General features: G+C 37.8%; 1 long non-coding RNA gene across 1 annotated transcript; it reads left to right on the top strand.

Annotated features, from left to right (window-relative positions):
• Positions 1-10,952: 10,952 nt before the first annotated feature.
• LOC150037520 (uncharacterized) lies at positions 10,953-16,886 on the top strand. The gene is made up of 3 exons (XR_016528220.1): positions 10,953-11,585; positions 13,259-13,564; positions 16,671-16,886. It is a non-coding gene; the product is annotated as an uncharacterized LOC150037520 (long non-coding RNA).
• Positions 16,887-19,175: the final 2,289 nt, after the last annotated feature.

Genomic DNA, 19,175 nt, shown 5'->3' with positions numbered 1-19,175 from the left:
GCCTCTGAACACACCATTCCCTAGGCGTCTGATGAAAAAGAATGATGAACAACAATTCAAGCACTTTCTTGAGCTCCTAAAGCAGATGCCAACATATGTCAAATTTTTTAAGGACATTTTAACGAAGAAAAGAAGAGTCAGTGAGACAGAAGTAATCGCGCTAACGCAAGAGTGTAAGCGTTAGTATGCAACAGTTTACCAAAGAAGCAGAAGGACCCTAGGAGCTTCATAGTTCCTTACTCGATGGGAGGATTGGATGTGGGTCATGCGTTGTGCGATTTAGGAGCCAACATCAATCTCATGCCACATTCAATTTTTAAGAAATTGGGGATTGGTGAAGCACAACCTACTTCTGTTACTCTTCAGCTCGCTGACAGAACAATTAAGTACCCAAAAGGAAAGATTGAAGACATTTTGGTGAAGGTTGACAACTTCATATTCCTAGTAGACTTTATTATCTTGGACTATGAAGCAGATAGGGAGGTACCAATTATCCTTGGACGCCTCATTCTTAGCTACTGGGAAAGTTTTAATTGACGTGCATAAAGGCGAATTGACTGCGCATAGATAATAAAGAGGTGAAGTTTAATGTGCTCAACGCATTAAAATTCCCAGATAGTGAAGATTGTCAACTAAACAGTATTGAGTTGCCTGAAGAAGAGACCCATGTATGTGAGGTTCGCATGTTGGAGGAGAATCTGAAAGAATCAAGCTGCCAAGTCTGAGTGAGCGGCGGACAAAACCAACACGTCCATCACTTAAAGAACTACCAGAACTCGAGTTGAAACAGTTACCTGGACACTTGAAATATGCATTCCTTGGAACCAACAACACTTTACCTATGATTATTTCTGCAAATCTTACAGAGCCTGATGAGCAATCTCTTTTGCAGATGCTGAAAAAGCACAAGCGTGCAATAGGCTGAACACTTGCAGATATCCGTGGCATTAGTCCATCTTATTGCATGCATAAGATGGCTGGAAGAAGGGAAGTTGGGGTTAATCAAGCATCAAAGAAGGCTGAACCTCATAATGAAAGAAGTGGTCAAGAAAGAAATTTTAAAATGGTTGGACGCGGGAGTTATTTATCCTATATCCGACAGTAGCTGGGTAAGTCCAGTTCAATGTGTTCCCAAGAAAGGGGGAACGGCCGTGATAGTCAACAGCAATAATGAACTTATACCCTCGAGGACTGTCACGGGCTAGCGCATCTATATGGATTACAGGAAGCTCAATGCAGCAACTAAGAAAGACCACTTCCCCCTTCCTTTCATCGATCAAATGCTTAACAAACTTACGAGCAAATAATTTTATTGCTTTCTCGATGGATACTCTGGTTACAACCAGATTTTGATAGATCCGGAAGATCAGGAGAAGACTACGTTTACTTGTCCCTTTGGAATATTTGCATTCAGACGCATGCCCTTTAGGCTGTGTAATGCACCTGGGACATTTTAAAGATGTATGATGGCTATCTTCTCTGACTTCCTAGAAAAGATCATTGAAGTCTTCATGGACGATTTTTCAGTCTTTGGAGACTCATTCCAGTCATGCCTAGATAATTTGGAGGTCGTCCTCGCTCGATGCGAGGAAACAAACTTGGTGCTGAATTGGGAGAAATGTCACTTCATGGTGAGTCAAGGAATTTTCTTAGGTCACAAAGTATCTAAGACTGGCTTGGAAGTAGATGAAGCCAAAATAGATGTCATAGCAAAACTTCCACCACCATCAAATGTTAAAACTTTACGAAGTTTTCTAGGGCATGTTGGCTTCTATAGGTGGTTCGTTAGAGGATTCTCTCAGGCGACCTCTGAGCACATTACTAGAGGCGAACCGACCCTATGACTTTAATGAAGACTTCACTGACACGTTTGCAACCTTGAAGTATGCGTTGACGATAGCTCCAGTACTGATAGCACCGGACTGAACGCAGCGCTTTATTCTCTTGTGCGACGCGAGTGATGTGGCAGTAGGAACAATGTTAGGGCAGAAGAAGGGTAGTTTGATACATCCCATCTCTTATGCGTCCAAAACACTAAATGACTCTCAGGAACACTACACCACTACTGAAAAAGAAATGTTGACTGTAGTGTGTGGCATTGAAAAGTTTCGATCTTACTTAGTTGGTGCGTCAACCACCATATACACCGACCACTCAGCCATAAAATTCCTGATGAGCAAAAAGGACGCAAAGCCAAGGTTGATAAGATGGGTGCCGCTGCTATAGGAGTTTGATATTGATATCTAGGATAGAAAGGGAACAGAAAATTAGGTGGCTGACCACCCGTCTAGGCTAAAGAATTAAGAAATGCAAGCCCAAGAAAGTGAAATCAAGGACGCATGTCCTGATGAAAACCTGTTTAGAGTTGAAGGCAGGGAACCTTGGTATGCGGACATAGTCAATTATTTAACCACAAAGCAATTCCCTGGGAACTTCAACTCTCAGCAAAAGAAATGATTAGTTCATGACAACAAGTTTTATTTTTAGGATGAACCTTTCTATATAAACAAGGCCCTGACTCCATAATGTGTCAATGCGTTCCGGAGGAGGAGACACAATGCATCTTAGCTGAGTGTCATGACTCTCCTTATGGAGGGCATTTTGTTGGGCAAAGAACCGTAGCAAAGGTCCTTCAAAGCGGATACTTTTGGACCACCCACTTTAAAGACGCGGGGGAGTTTGTTCGAAAATGTGACCCCTGCCAACGCACCGGAAATATTTCTTCAAGGGACGCAATGCCCTTGAATAATATTCTCGAAGTTAAGCTGTTTGATGTTTGGGGCATAGATTTTATGGGACCTTTTCCCCTGTCCTATGGCCATGCAGTAGATTATGTATCTAAGTGGGTAGAAACAGCAGCCTGTGCTAGGAATGATGCGTCCACCATATCTAAGATTCTTACTAGGAACATCTTTACACGCTATGGAATGCCATGAGCCCTGATAAGCGACAAAGGTACGCACTTCATTAATCGTATCATTTCCAAATTACTTGCAAAATATAATGTCAGGCACAAGATCGCTACTGCCTACCACCCACAAACAAACGATCAAGCGAAAGTATCAAATCGAGAAATCAAGTCTATCCTGGAGAAAGTCGTCAATGCAACGCGGAAGGATTGGGCACAGAGGCTAGATGAAACACTCTGGGCCTACAGGACTGCTTACAAAACTCCTATAGGTATGTCTCCATACTCTTTTGTATTTGGAAAAGCTTGTCACTTAGCTTTAGAGTTAGAGAACAAGGCGTTTTGGGCAGTTAAGAAGCTAAACATAAACTTGGACACCACGGGCGCTCAACGCAAACTTCAGCTCAATGAGCTCAAGGAGTGGCGACTGAACACGTACGAGAACAACAAGCTATACAAAGAGAAGACAAAGCGTTGGCATGACCAACGCATCAGTAAGAAAGAACTTGTTGTTGGCCAAAAAGTTCTATTGTTCAATTCACGTCTGCGTTTGTTTCCAAGGAAACTAAAATCCAGGTGGTCAGGACCCTTTATCATTAAAACAATCTTTCCATATGGAGCTGTGGAAATAACACGAGAAGATGGCACCAACGCATTCAAAGTAAACGACCAAAGAGTGAAGCCTTACTTTGAAGATGGACTGGAATGCCAAAAGTCATCTCTCGCACTACGCGAAGCCAGTTGAGGCCCGCGTCGAAGTATCCCTACTTTTGCATCGCCATATATTTCAAGGACGCTTCCTCTATCCTTGTCTTTTTGCATTCTATATTTTATGATGCGTTTGAGTTTGTTGATTTATTTGTTTCTGTTTTAAGATTGATTATACCTTGTTTTTGCCTTCAAAGTTGGAAACTTGTTGTTTTTCTTTAAAGTTTATGTATAATCGAGTTGGGAATAACGATCGCGTTAGACGCAAGTCTAACGCATGGCCCAGTTGAAGGGATGCGTCTCGAGAATACAAAAGCACTCAAGTACTTAAAAACCCGAGACGTCCCTTCAACTTTACATTTATTACAGACGTCAGGCGCCGACTGACATTAGCAACTAATTCTCTCTCAGCCTATAAAAAGAACCAACGATTCGAGTACCTTCTTCTTCTTCATTTCACTCGCGAGTTCTCTGAAACATAAAAGAAAACCTAGCCTCTCCGTTTCCCTCGCTTCTGATTTGCTCAAGCTTCTCCGGACACAATGTCGTCCGCCTCAGACTGCCAGAACAAGACCGTGAGCTTCGGAAACGACTCACCGGTAAGTTCCTATTCCTCGTCCTCTATTTCGATTTCACCTCCCCCGAGCCCTAGAAAAACCATCAAAACCCTTGTCCAAACCAAACCCATGCACGGCGGAGCCACCTCTTCTTCTCAGCGGCCGTCTAGGTCGAAACCTTCCACAACACCCACAAAAATCCCTTCCAAAAACCTTCAAAGCCATCGTTACCCCTCCGGCTAAGACCCCTCAACCTAAATCTAAGACCCCTCAACCAAAACCTAAAACTACCCCCATGCTAAGGGCCAAAATACCTGCAAAATCGAGGACGCGTTCGTCATCTACGGCTGCCTCTAAACCCTACATCATGCCTGCCTCACCACTAGTCATTCCTAACATTTCTATGATGGGTGCAACGCATGACCTACTCCCAGAATACCTTCACTACGCACTGTCACCAGCCGTGCGTCCACCACCTCCACTTTCGATCCAGCCTTTAGCCACCATTTATCCAGTGAAACCAGATGCATCGAGCCAACCACCTCATTCTCCCATCATCATATCCTCCCTCGGGATGCCTCATACCTCAGTGGGCACCCCTCTATCTACTCCACCCATACCTCCCTCTGACAGTACTGCGTCAGAGCGCAATCTTGAAGAGTTGGCAGAATTGGCTCGACAAGATGAGCAGGAAGTTTTTGGTGCGATTTTGGCGTCTCTCAATCAAAGTCAAGAAGAAGAGCAGATGATGTATTCAGACCCACCTAATGCATCTCTTGAGTTGGACGAAGTAGAGCGGTATGCTATGATACTTGAAGAGGAATTAGAAGAAGAATTAAGAGAAGAAAGGGAAGAAGAAGAAGATAGAGAAGAATGGATAATTGGCCCTGACACGTCTCAATCACGCCCATCCGATGCGAATGAAGGGCCCTTAAAATCAAAAAGAGTAACAAGGAAAATAAGGTTAATATTGGAGGAAGAAGAAGATGAGCAATTTGCATCCGGCCCTGAGGATGCAACGCATGGAAATATCTCAAGGCACGATGCACTAGAGCAGAAATTGGAAGACTATCAGCCCGCAAGGCAAGGGCGAAGGAAGACGGATCTCCAAAGGGAATTGGAGAATGAACTGAGAGAGCTGGCAAGAGAAGCCAAAGAGCAAGTGACGGGAAAACGCAAGGTAACCGACGTGTTACCTAAGAAGACCTTAGGAAGAAAGCGTCAATTTAGTGACATACTCGAAGAAAAGAGCTTCTTTCCCAAGCGCCACCCTCTGCCAATATATATAACAGAAACAATAAACGCATTGGGGTGGAATCAGTTCTGCGTTGGGCACACACGTATTTGGCTCAACCTCGTCCGCATGTTCTACAATAGTGAGTTTGATATGGAGAAGAACACAGCTTTCGTTGATGGGGCATTAGTATGTTTCTCAGCTGACAAGATCAATGAAGTGTTCAACATTGATAGTAATCCGGACGCGGAAGGAAATCGCATCTTGGAGCAGCCAACACTAAGCCAATTAGAAGATGCATTAAGGACGATAGCCAAACCTGGAAGCAAATAGCAAACATCGAGAAACGGGGCAAAAATGTTAACTTTCAGGAATTTAACTCCAGACGCGAATTTATGGTATTACTTGATCAAACAGAGCATCATGCCTACAACACATGATGAAACATTATCAAAGGAACGTGTCCTGGCTACCTATTGCATCATGCAGTGCATCCCTTTGGACGTTGGAAGAATTATAAGGGATCAGATCAAGGCCATCAAGACTAAGCCACGAGGGCAACTCTACTTTTCATGGCTGATTTGTACACTATGCGAACGCGGGGGCATCCCTTTGGGGGATGATCATGAAGATATCGATGGTTTGATAGATATAAAGTTAGTAAGGCTTTACTTCGGGTTCGCTGCATCTACCTGCCTTACCTACCAAGGAAGTGGTAACCAAGCCTCAATCATCAAAACGCGCCCCCAAAAAAAGACGCATCCTGATTGTTGAACACAATGATGAATCTTTAGAGCATGAAGAACATGAAGCTGAGCTTGAACTTCCAGATGAAGAAATGAAACGAACCCTCAATCTTACTCTCCCTGACTCACCATTGGCCCTACCAGAAGGGAGTCCTGATCAAACACATCAAGAGCCTACTCAGATAGATCAAGACATCCCTTATTCCCTTCCTTCGCCCCCACCAAGTCCAATTCCCAACTTTGTGCCTCCCCCAATAATCTTTGAACCGACTGGGCTAGGGTCAAGCAACGCTGCAAATTTTGAAGACCCAGTTGGAAGAAATGAAGAACCAACACCATCTCAACGCAGTGCAGACTTAGAAGAGTTGAAAACTTTTATCAGTGATCAGCTCAGACCACTGGTCGCGTCTATCGAAGGTCTTCAACAACAGAATCGGGTTCTAAGAGATTATCTAAGGTATCAAACAAGACGGATGCAAGACCAATTTGTTTACACAACGCAATACATCAATCAGGTCTTGGTTGGAATGTTTGCTCTGCCTCCACTGCCTGCCCATCTTAGAAACCCCTTGTGTTTTATGGATGAAAACCCTGAGGAAGAACGCAGAGATGACGCGCCAGCACAATAGAGTTTTGGGGTGTTGGGTTATTTTTGTATTTTGATTTAATTGTTCTTTTGTATCTGCTTGACTTGTTTGTTTACTTCATGTGAATTTATGAAAATGAATGAGAAATTCCTATCATTTTATTCCTTGCGTTTGACCTTGGCATACTTGATTTTTGTTCTTTAGATATTTTCTAAGTCTTGTGCTTTACCTGACCTCAATGATATCAACTATATGAAATCTATAAGTATAGAGTAGGCGTTAGGAAAATCAACAAAGCCTAAGCTTCTCTAAAAAGGTTATGTTTACCTTCTAACGCGTACAAGCTTTAAGTCTTAAACTCCTTTCAGACTCTTAAAGCCTTTTTTAAATTTTGTTTCTCTATTAACAATGAAGATTTAGCTGTCTCCAAATTTGGGATGAGTATAGCTCATCTCCAAATTTGGGGATGAGAGAAATCTGAGTTAAGACGCATCATAAAGAAAAAGGGAACAAAATAAGAAAAATGTTAAACGCAACTCCTCTATCATTACTTCAAAAGAAAAACCTCAAAATGGCATGAGTTAAGTTGGAACGGGCACTTAGCCGTAGTTGGATACTTGCATGACACCCGTGGGGGCAAGCCAAAACGAAGTTAAGTCTCCTAGACCAACGCACCCATAGAACTCCTCTATCTAGTCTGAAGAAATTATATCTTGAAACGCATGAATATTAGATATGAGTTTAGTTGTGAAGGGTTCTCACCCGTAGTTGGATGCTCGCATGACACTCGTGGGGGCAAGCCAAAATGAAAGTGGATACCTGGAACAACGCATGGGTAAGTGAATTCATAATTTTTTTTTCTTTTTATCCGGCATTTATTTATAAAAAGAGCATCTAACGCATTGCTGGTTTAGAAAAAACAGGAATGTTTTGAGAAATGAAAGAAATTGTGATAAAAGGCCTGCTGCACCTGAAACCAAACATTAGTCTTTTAATAAAAGAGTCAATCTGAGTTATATTTTCCAAACTCTTATCTCAAGCTTATGACTGAATATGATGAGAGGCAAACTCTGCACATTTAAGACAAAGGAGAAAACGAAGAATTATTTTGGAATGCTTGAGGATAAGCATTGTTCACTCAATGAGAATTAATGAGAATCAATTTTTGGATTAATTTGAATTGTTCAAATTGATTGACGAAATTAATCTAATTATATATGATATAATTATTATAATGTATTTGATACATTATAATATAAAGTTTATTTGAGAGAAAATAAATATTTAAATATGATTCAAATATTAATTATATAAATTTGATTCATATAATTAAATTTAATATAATTGGGATTTATACTAAATGTCATTGGTGAGAGAATAAAAACTATAGGTTATATTGTATATGATGCAATATTAAGCTATAAGTTGTATGTTATATATGATATAACATATGGTTATATATATATATAATGTCTGGAAGGGGGAATAACTTCCCTCCCTATTCTCTCTCAACTCACAACATGTGAGTTGTGGGGTGGTTGTGTTTTTGGGATTAGGTTTCTTCTCCCTCTCGCCTTCACACTAAATTACAGATAACACAGTAAATCACAAAAAGTGTTCTAAGATTTTGATTTCCCCATCATCACTTCCTCTCATCTCTCTCAGAATCCCTCTTTTCTAAAATAGTCAGAGCTCACACCTCCTAGATTCTCATCCAGAGAATATATAGGTCTCCATTGTGGTGGTGTTCCTTTCAGTTCGAGGGTTTTTCATGCAAGAGTAAACATACATGCAACGGAAGAAACCAAAATCAATAAGCACTCTAGTCACACTTAATTTGAGTTTGAAAAACATGCTAGAAAATTTTTTTGATAGAAGAGGGTTTCAAGAACACAATACCTTTGTTGAATCTCTGCAATTCCAACTCTTCTCCACGAATTGGATCTTCAAAATACTAGTAGACCACCAATATGATCTTCTATACTATTCTCCAACTTAGATTATTGATGGAACGAACACATGCGCATCGAAAGGAAAAAATGGATCTAAAGGGTAATTTCAAAGAATAAGCATTCAGTTAAAACAAGTATAAAGGGAAAGAAGAAGTACAATCTTCGTAGTTTCAAAACTTCTCCAAATTAGCTCTAATCTTCTCACAATATTCTGTAAACCACTATGAAAGTCTTCCCAACTATTCTCCAGCCTTAGAACGGGATGGTGGGATCCGATGAGTGACTAATTTGGAGAGGAAAACACTAAGTATTTGAGAGAAAATAATTATGAGATTATCAAATAATCTCATAAAAATCCACTTTGTCTATCTAAGATAGACGCTGATAGTGCTCTATATCTCTATCTAAGATAGACAAAGATAGATCACTATCAGTGTCTACCTGAGATAGACAGGCATAGATAGAAAATAAGAAAAAGACAGAATTCTTATCAAGAAACTTCTTCACTTTTCATGTGCTTGTCATAATATGTTCTCAGCCCAAGAAGTCAAAAGAGTTTTCATTGAAAAAGCAGTTTACTTCGATCATAAAACCACTTTTGCAATATATCTTTAATTAAACTTATCATGCTAGCCACGGGTAATTCTTTAGCATCTTTAAACTGAGCTTATACTTTATATAACATTTGATGTCATCATTCCATACCTTATTCTTCATGAATATCCCCGAGACCACTTCTCAAACCCAACACTACTAAGATAACTTCTAATATTTGGAAAGATTGTGTAACATTTCGAGTTTTTCGTAACTTAATTCAGCACTTTCTTTGTATTAATTAAGGACATTTTTGTCAGTTTGAAATTTAGTTGCTTAAAGGAAAATTTTGGATTTTTTTATGTCGCATTAATGTAATTTTAAGTTAATGTCTAAAAAAAAAAAGAAGAAGAAAGAAATTTGAGATTTTATTGGGAGAATTTATTTAATTTGAAATTTGGGTTTTAAAGAGAAAAATGAAAGAATTTTAGAAATATATAAATATATGTATGTATAGTTATTTGGGTTTTAAAAAATAAAATAAAACTAATATTTTATTTTATTTTTATTTATTTTAAAATTAATCTTCTCCCCCTCCTTTTCGTTTCATCCAAGCGACCGCCCTCCCCCCACCAAAACCACGCCGCCCTTCGCACCTTGTTCCTCCCACCGCACAGTCAAGTCAAATGCTGCTCTCTCGCCGTCGATCTAACTAGTTGCCCGTCCAGTTTTTAAGAACGTTAAGATAGTATGAAAGGCCTTGTTTGCTCCATTTTCCCTATACAAAGTAATTGTTTTTGCACGTGAAAAGAAGAGGGCATGTTAGGTTTGTTGGCGTAACAAAGCATAGTTGTAAACTTGGTAGTTTTGAACATGTAAAGTTTAAAGTTATTTAGTTATAGATTGGGTAGTTGAGAACCACATTAGTTCTGATTATTTCTATAAGGAGAGTGACATAACTCTTTTGCGAAGACAAGTACTACATGAGAAAGGTAAAAAATGAAGTTGGCCAAGATAGTAACAGATATAAAAACAAGAGAAAGTGTAAACCAAGACACAAAGAGCTTATTTGGTCAACATGATTAATGGCAAATGCACTGAGGGTACATGGTTGTGAGTGCCAATAGCTAGGATTATGCTAAACCATTTAACCTATGTTTTCAAATTGGTGTTTACTTTGGAGTTGGAAGTGCTACTCATATTGGAAAAGTATAGATCTTCACATACCGTGAAAAGTTTGAAATACTGGTATACATGGTATAATGAATTAGTTTGAAATCCAAAGGATGAGATGAGGGCCTAGTACCCGAAGCTTTTTTAGGAATGAACTTTCGAGGATGAAAGTTCTTTAAGGAGGGGAGAATATAACATTCCGAGTTTTTCATAACTCAATTCAGCACTTTCTTTGTATTAATTAAGGACATTTTTGTCGGTTTAAAATTTAGTTGCATAAAGGAAAATTTTGGATTTTTTTTATATCGCATTAATGTATTTTAAGTTAATGTTAAAAAAAAAAAGAAAAGAAAGTTGAGATTTTATTGGGAGAATTGATTTAATTTGAAATTTGGGTTTTAAAGAGAAAAATAAAAGAATTTCAGAAATATATAAATATATGTATGTATAGTTATTTGGGTTTTAAAGAATAAAATAAAATAAAATGAAAACTAATATTTTATTTTATTTTTATTTATTTTAAAATTAACCTTCTCCCCCACATTTTTGTTTCATCCACGCGACCACCCTCCCCCACTAAAACCCACACCACTTTCGCACCTTGTTCCTCCCGCCTCATAACCTAGTCAAACGCTGCCGCTCTCGCCGTCAATCCAATCAGTTGCCTGTCCAGCAGCCCTCGCTAGTCGCAGCTTGTTCCCCAGCCGAACTGCCTCACCACCCAACTCCCTCGCGTCGCCCAATCGTTCGCCTTCAACCGAGCCTTCACGTCGCGTGCCGCTGTCTCCTTCAGCCAAGTCCTTGCCAGTAGATCACATCGTCCCTCTCATGCGCGTTTGCGAGCCGCCGCCAGTCGTCTGGCCACTTCGTTCATGGGTCGCCTTGCCGTTCGCGAGTTTCCAGTCGCTCATCCACCCATTTGCGAGCCCATCCGACGCCGTCCAAAGCGACCACGTCAATTTCTTCGTCACGTCCTCTGTTCAGTCACTATTCAAGCATCGTCCACTTTTGCTATCACTGGATTTATCAATTTGGTGAAGTTGGAGTTTGTTTCATCGACTTTTGTGAATTTCATGTCTGAAGCTCAAGTATAGTTCGGCTTGAGCAAACACTTCGGGATTCGATTCAAGATTCGTATTAGGCAAGGAAGAGGATAAATTTGTTTAGATTGAGCTGAAATTCTAAAGTAAGTAATCTTAATACTGGAACCACCTTTGTGCTGAGCAATAAATTAAAGATTTATTTTGAGGATTTTAAAACTAGTTACAAGGATAATTTTAATTATTCTGAGATTGAATGGACTGTTTAGAAAAGATATATGAGCATGTGATAATATGTCTGAAGTATGTTAAATGTATGAGCATGATTTAGAATTTTATGAGTTGTATTAAAAGGACGATTGAGTATTGTTGGGTTTTATGTCCTAAAACTCGTGGTTTGTAAACATTAGAACTTATTCTGAGAATTCAAGTTGTTGAATATATTTTTTTTAGAAATCCAATAAATCTAAGTCCCTTGAATATTATATGAGTGCTTGAACTTTATGTGAAGACATACAAGTGAATCAGGTTCGAGTAAATAGTCAAAATGATTTATAGTATATGAATAAGATTGGGTACCTTATTTTGGTAACACTATTGGATGTGGCCTACTTTGTAGTTATTACAAAGTGTTGTAAAGTGCTACATAGGAAAGTGATCCTAATTCGTGCATGTTGAGACATGAGGAGTGGGGGTATCCTATGCAAATGAGTTTTGTGCAAGATCGAACCATGAAACCTATCACTCTTACTTTATAACTGTTTAAGACTGACAATTTCAAAGTGATGATCTAGGTAACGTAACCTTAATCCTAAGCTAACCATGAACTCTTGTTTGTTCGAGATTATCCTTCGATCTGCAAACGGTGAGAGTAGACCAATTGCCTCTGCTCAATAAACTTACCATTTCGGGAATAAGACCAGATGAATAGTTGAGAACATAGGGTGCAAGAAGGAATTCACTTCTAATCGATTAGGGTCAGTAGAGAGGTTGTTCCCTTCAAGTGCTAATTTTGGGTCTTGAACAAGAAGTTTCACCCTCTCATTGGCCTGAAAGGGATTCGATTTGTGGATTGGATCACAAATCAATTGTTCATTAGGGGATCAGTGGAACTTAAGGAAAAAAAAAGGTAATTTCGGGGGTAAAACAGAGATTTGACCCAGCCGTTATTATGAGCAACCTGTGAAGGGTTAACTTACTAATCATGGTTATATCGAGTGGACATAATATATCTACAGTGAGGGTTTCAATTTTTTCAAGTGAACGATTTAAAGACCTATTGATTCTAATAACTGATTGTAGAGTTGATCATTCAGACCTTTCAATTCATAGATGTGGATCTCAGACCTATGGGCTTTAGTGGAATTACCCATTAGTTAACGAATGGGGGTTAGATCGGTCTAATGAGTTTAGCCGATTAATCTCGGATCGTTGGAGCCCATGATCTGTAGGTCCGCCAGATCTCCCTACTAGCTCGTAAATGGGTACGCTTTAGGGTAGCTTGAGAAATTAATTTGAAACGTTCAAATTAAACGGAATAAGAGAATAAATATTTAAATATGATTTAAATATATAAAGATGATTATTGTGCAAAAATTAATTTAATATTTGATATTAAATTAATCAATTTTTAAATTAATTTAAGAAAATCCATTTTTAAATTAAAAGGATTTAAAAGTCATTTTTTGTTTTAAAAAGGAAAATGGAAAAATCATTTTGCATGACACGAAGTGGAAAAAGGTTTTTTTTTTTTTTTTCCATTATCATCATCTTTATGCTCACACACAAACCATGATTTTCTCTACCTTGATTCTCCAAGTATGAGCTGCAAGCCATGCACTCCATCTCTTTGCATGTTCATCTTGATATATAAAGAAGATTGGAGTTGTTGGAGAAGGAGATGAATACAGAATTTTGAGAGAAAAATCGTGGTGAAGAAGAAGATGTCTTCTTCAACTTGTTGCTGTATGCTTCCCTTGTTTCTCCACATCTACAAGTTGTTCTTGAGTCCCCCAACTCTGCCTAAAGCTCCAAGAGTATAGTAGGGAAGGCTTTGAGGTGGTTCACGTTGATATTAAGTGAAGACAACAGCTGAACAACGATTTTCTTGAAGAGTTCTTCAAAGGTATGTTTTGAAAACCCATTTTTATGACCAACATGCTTTAGTTTTTGCCAAAATTAGTGAATTAGAATGCTTATGGATCCTTGATACTTCTGCTTCATGTTGTTTAACTCTAACAAGCATGACTTTGAATTATGAGTTAAATGACACTACTACTGGAATGTCTTAAAGTTAGTTGAGAGTTAGACATTTGTTGATGTATATAGTTATGTGATTTATTATGAAAATGTGTAGGTCATATGATGTATTATAAAATTTCGAATGTTTGATTGTTTACATGATTTAGTGCATGAAAGTGATGAACTAGAGTTGATCCCTCAACACTAGATTAAACACGTATGATGAGTTAGTCAATATGACTTTGATGAGGAGATTTTAGAGGACTTGTGATTATGTGAATGCAATATGTAATATAAAGTTAGATGCGGCCTCTTTTCCTTTCCAAATTATTTGACTGCATGACAGTGATACATGACTGAGGGCACTAGTACATCAAAGAGATGATCTAGGGCTGGTGTGTATGAAAGTGATACATACCTAGAGGGTATTTGAGTGTATGTAAGAGGTACACACTCAGTGGGTTATATGTATGCGAAAGAGGTGTATACATAACCATATGTACGAAAGAGGTACGCATCCCTACATTCATAAAGAGGATATGGGGTGTACGTAAGAGGTACACACTCAGTGGGTTATGTTGTCACATCCCGCCCCAGATCACCCTCTTAGCCTAGAGAAGGGCGTGACTGCAGTAGTTATCAACCCTTAGGCTGACACTTACTGCCTAAAAACTCTTGCGGAATAACTCTGATTCCAAATACAAATTATATACAACGGGACGGCTGTAGGCCCACAATTTATTAACTTAGAAAATTAATATGTTTAGAGTATTTACAACATTAGATTTACAAGTCTCAAAACCCACAAACCTTAGTCCCTATATGAACAATAGTAACATGTGTACAATATTAACAGTAACCACCTAGCAAAGATTACAAGTCTTTTAGTCCTTTAGTGGCAGAGCAGATACTAAGCTGTCTTCAGAGGATTTGACCGTTACCTGTGGAGGGGGGGGGGGGGGGGGACAAAAAACATTTGAAAACGGGGTGAGCTTACGCCCAGTGAGTGACCGAGAAAACATAGTAAATTCTCATGCATGATTTTAGTAATGAGTTTTTAACTGAAACATAAACTTTTACAGTACTTGTACTGCAGCATAAACGTTTTCCAAGCGTAAAACATGTAAAGCTGTTTTAGACATAAAACAATAAAAGCATTTCTCAAATCAAAGTACTTTATAACTGGTAAAATAATCCCAACACCAATTGCTAGTCCAGAGAGAACCCTTTTGTTCAATCTCCGACTTAGTTCACCTGTGGCCACATTAGGTACTACTGCTCAGATACCTTCTCCTTGTACTTCAGTATCAAGCTACTAGGATACCTTCTCCAACGTACTTTAGTATCCTGTTGGCTTGGTACCTTCTCAAACGTACTTCAGTACTAATAGATACCTTCTTCTTGTACTTCAGTATCTAGTTGGGTGGATGCCTTCTCCTTGTACTTCGACATCACATTTTACCAAAACTATTTATAAACAACCTTTCTCTTTAAAACATATATAGTATAACACACATACAACATGGCTTTAAAGATGGTAATGCATGCTGGATAAAATCAATACATATACATATGTAAATAGTTTTTCAACAATATGCATGCGTTCAAATCACAATTCAAACTTGCTTGGAAACCACTTTATAAAACTAGTAGGCATGAGAATTATTTTCGCAAACATGCTTTCTGTAAAACGTTTGTAATCAAAACAGTTTAAAAACGTTTTAGTTCAAAAAAAATTTTAGCCACTCACCTCAAACTCTTAGGAACTTTTCACTCTAGTAGCTCCTAGGGTCCCTTTTTCACCCCTAGAATTCAGATTCAACTTACAAATTAGATTACTCATAGTTTCAAACCTTATTTAGAAATACTTCCTTCTAAAACTTATTCTAAATGTCTTAGGAATCTTACCATAAACTTTCAGCTCAGAATTCCTCGTGGTTTGGCCGGAATCTCAAAATTTTCAAGACTGGCCCAGACTGATCCGATAGTATGACCCTTCTGCATTCTTCTCAATCTCCAACCCAGTTCCTTTGAGCCTTTTCCTCCGGCAGCCCTACTCTGAAAACTAGATTTCCATAGCTTTCAGATGGCTTTGAAATCACTCCAAACGCACGAATAGATTGGAAGATCTTCTCATCCAAAGTTGACATATTCCTTTGAACCCTCACTGCCCTCTACTTTCTCTACGAAATTTATGATTTTTGTGTGCTTTGAAAATGAAATCTCAACTCCCTATTTATAGGCGTTCAAATTTCTCGTGGGATTGACAGCACCTACTTGGCTGCATGGCTAAATGTTTAATCCTCCCTTTATTAACGTAAGATGACTTCACCTTGGTTCAATGTGTTTTTCCCAAATGCATCCAACACAATTTCTTAGGGTTTAAGAATTTCTCTTAATCGGACACCTAGATTTTAATTAACGTTTTCCCTTACATCTTCAAGCTTATTTTATATTCAAATTAGGGGTTTTAAATGCATAACCCACCCCAACGCGTCCAAATACATCGCCAAGAAGCTTGCTCGGCCGTTCAATGCATAGGTGAGGTGTGGGCGTGACGTTCGAATCGGACAAAGCAAGGCTAACGCATAATCGCTCTCGCTCTTTCCACTCTCGGTAGTGTTGCTCTCTCTCACTTTCTCGCTGGTCTCGCTCTCTCCACTATCGCTCTCTCCATATTTCTCGCTGGTCTTGCTCTCTCCAATCTTCTATCCAATCTCGCTCTCTCCCATTTTCTCTCCAATCTCGCTGGTCTCGATCTCGCTGATCTCGCTCTCAACAATTAAGTGGAAAATTAAGACAATTTAAATAAGAAAACACACTTAAGTGTAAAATTGGGATTCGAGGTTCACATATGTGTACTTCAGGTTCCTTTAGTATAGAGTTTCAATTCATGTTGCATTTATTAGACATAAATGCTTAGTTTGACCCCAGTAGTGGGGTTACTTACTGAGATTTTATACTCATCATTTCTCATGTTTATGTTTCAGGTAAGAGTAAAGACGCACCGACGAATGACAAGTAGAATTCGTGATCGAGCCACTGGGACCAGTTTTATTCTTTTGCTCATGAGGTTTAGATTTCTTTCTTGTTTTGCAACTTTTAGTCTTAATGTTTGAAACTTACTATTTTCCAGTCTTTTATAGATTTCTAGACTCATTAAATTCTGATTATGATTTATGGGTACCATGTTATTTGACTTTTTATTTAGTTTTAAATGAAAATCTTTTATTTGACTTTATTTATCTAACATTTATTTCGCTATAAAAATGTGTCATTTTAAATTCTATGCATACATGTGTATAGTAACGACCTAGCTCGAGTCCTAGGGAGTTGGGTTGTTACAGATTGACTCTATGTATCTCATGTGGTACTCAAAATCAGTAGTAGTGTAGGCATTAGCAGAACTAAAGAAATAATTATCAAGCAATGGATCCTTTAATGGAGTTTCAAGTTTCTTAAGAGATGCTGTATGCATACACAATACTCAACATTAGCAAACACTCTTAAAACTCCTTTAGGAATGCTAATATGCCTATTAGAAATAATGATTAAATTCTTTCGTTGCCCAAAACTACTTCGTAAGTTTTCAAAAGACCATGTCCATGATGGGTTATTTTCAGAATCTATGAGACCAAATATAAGGGGAAAGATTCAAATGTTACCATCTACTGAAGAAGCTGTTAGAAGAAGAAGAAGAAGACCATGTCCATGATGAGTCATTTTCAGAATCTACGAGACCAAATGTAAGGGGAAAGATTCGATTGTTACCATCTACTGAAGAAACTGTTAGAAGAAGAAGAAGAAGTTCATGGTAGTTTTGGATTTTTTTTTTTTTAAAAAATATTTGTTGATATGATTTTTTTCCATAGTATATAAATACTTTATATATTTTTTCTATTTTTGAAAATTTCCCTTAAATTAATTAAGTTTTACTATTTTCATCACTATTGAAATTAAATTTTAAATTTCACGGAGTATTTTAATGAAAAATCAAGATTAAGAGAGTAAAATCTATTGAAATTAAATTTTAAATTTAATGGAGTATTTAATGAAAAATCTATTTAATGAAAAATCAAGATTAAGGGGGTAAAATCTTGAAACCTAGGGACGAAATTGAAACAAAACTCAAATCTCAAAGGTAAAGTTGTAATATTTTGAAATTTAGGGATTAAATTGAAAATAAGTTCAAAATTTAAAGACTAAGACCCCGTATTGTAACCATTTTGTTTTTTGTTTTTGTTTTTGAAAATTAAGCCTATGGATATTATTTCCACCTCTAAATTTCTTAATTTGTTTTCTACTTTTCACCTATGGTTTAAAAAGTCAAATTTGAGAATTAAGAAAAGTAGCTTTCAAAAAGTTGTTTTTGTTTGTGGAATTTAGCTAAGAATATAGTCATTGTACTTAAAATGTACATCATTATAAGAAATATAGATGAAATAGGCTTAATTTTAAAAAACAAAAACAAAGAATAAAATGGTTACTAAACGAAACCTAAATGTGTAACATTTAAAAATTTGGGATCAGATGAAAAGTAAATCCAAAATTTTTTCTAATTTTTTTTTTTAAAAATCTTTTTTGAAGTGTTTCAAAACTATAAGGGGATATTTGACAACCAAGGAGAATTGTGTTGAGTTGGTATTTTTTACCAACTTAATGTTTGATAACCAACTTTAAATGTTGATGGGGTTAAGTTGGTTATTTTACCAACTCGCCCCAACTCTCCCCAATTATCTCTCCCTCCAATGTTTTTAATGATTCCACTCATCGGTCTCCATTGGCGATTACCGCTACCGTACTCTGGCGACATACTCCGACGATCACATTCGGGTGGCCAACTCCGATGACCAACTCTGAGCTCCGACAATACTCTGGCAACCAATTCCGAAAACCACCTCAGTAAAAAAAACTTTACTCTCACATTCACGCAACCAACTTGAAAGAAGAACTTCAGGCTCCACCAACCACCTCTGATGACAACTCTAGTGACTAACTCCAACGACTATCTTCGTATAAGCAACTTCGGTGATATACTCTGCCTACCACCTTTGTGTGCCCAACTTCGATGACCACTGATAAACATAAAATGATGGATTTAATTACTCACCATTTTATGACTTTCACTCTCACCCGTTTTCCCACGTGTTTTCATTACTCTCCCAACTTCCTCAATTACTTTGTCGTTTCTCTCTCTCACGCTCTCTTCACATTTACTCCCCTTCTCTCATCTTCTCTCTTCTTTCGTCATCCGGTTCGTCTTTCTTATTTTCTCTCTTCTTTCTTTGTCTGGCTCGTATGAGTTTTATTTTCTCTTTTTCTTTCTCAACTCCTTCTTTCTCTTTTTTGATTTTCTTTCTATGGCATTCTTTTAGATATAATTATTCTTCTTTTATTCCATTTTTTTCTTAGATCTAAAAAATATTACATACGACATTCTATTATTATTTCACTAAACAAAAGTTCAATGATATGTTTTAAACAATTATCCCTTG

The sequence above is a fragment of the Benincasa hispida genome, chromosome 3, assembly GCF_027475165.1.
Source record: "Benincasa hispida cultivar pf3 chromosome 3, pf3_genome.v1.1, whole genome shotgun sequence".
Lineage (NCBI taxonomy): Eukaryota > Viridiplantae > Streptophyta > Magnoliopsida > Cucurbitales > Cucurbitaceae > Benincasa > Benincasa hispida.
Note: the sequence above shows the minus strand (reverse complement) of the source record. Positions and strands in the feature narration are given on the sequence as shown.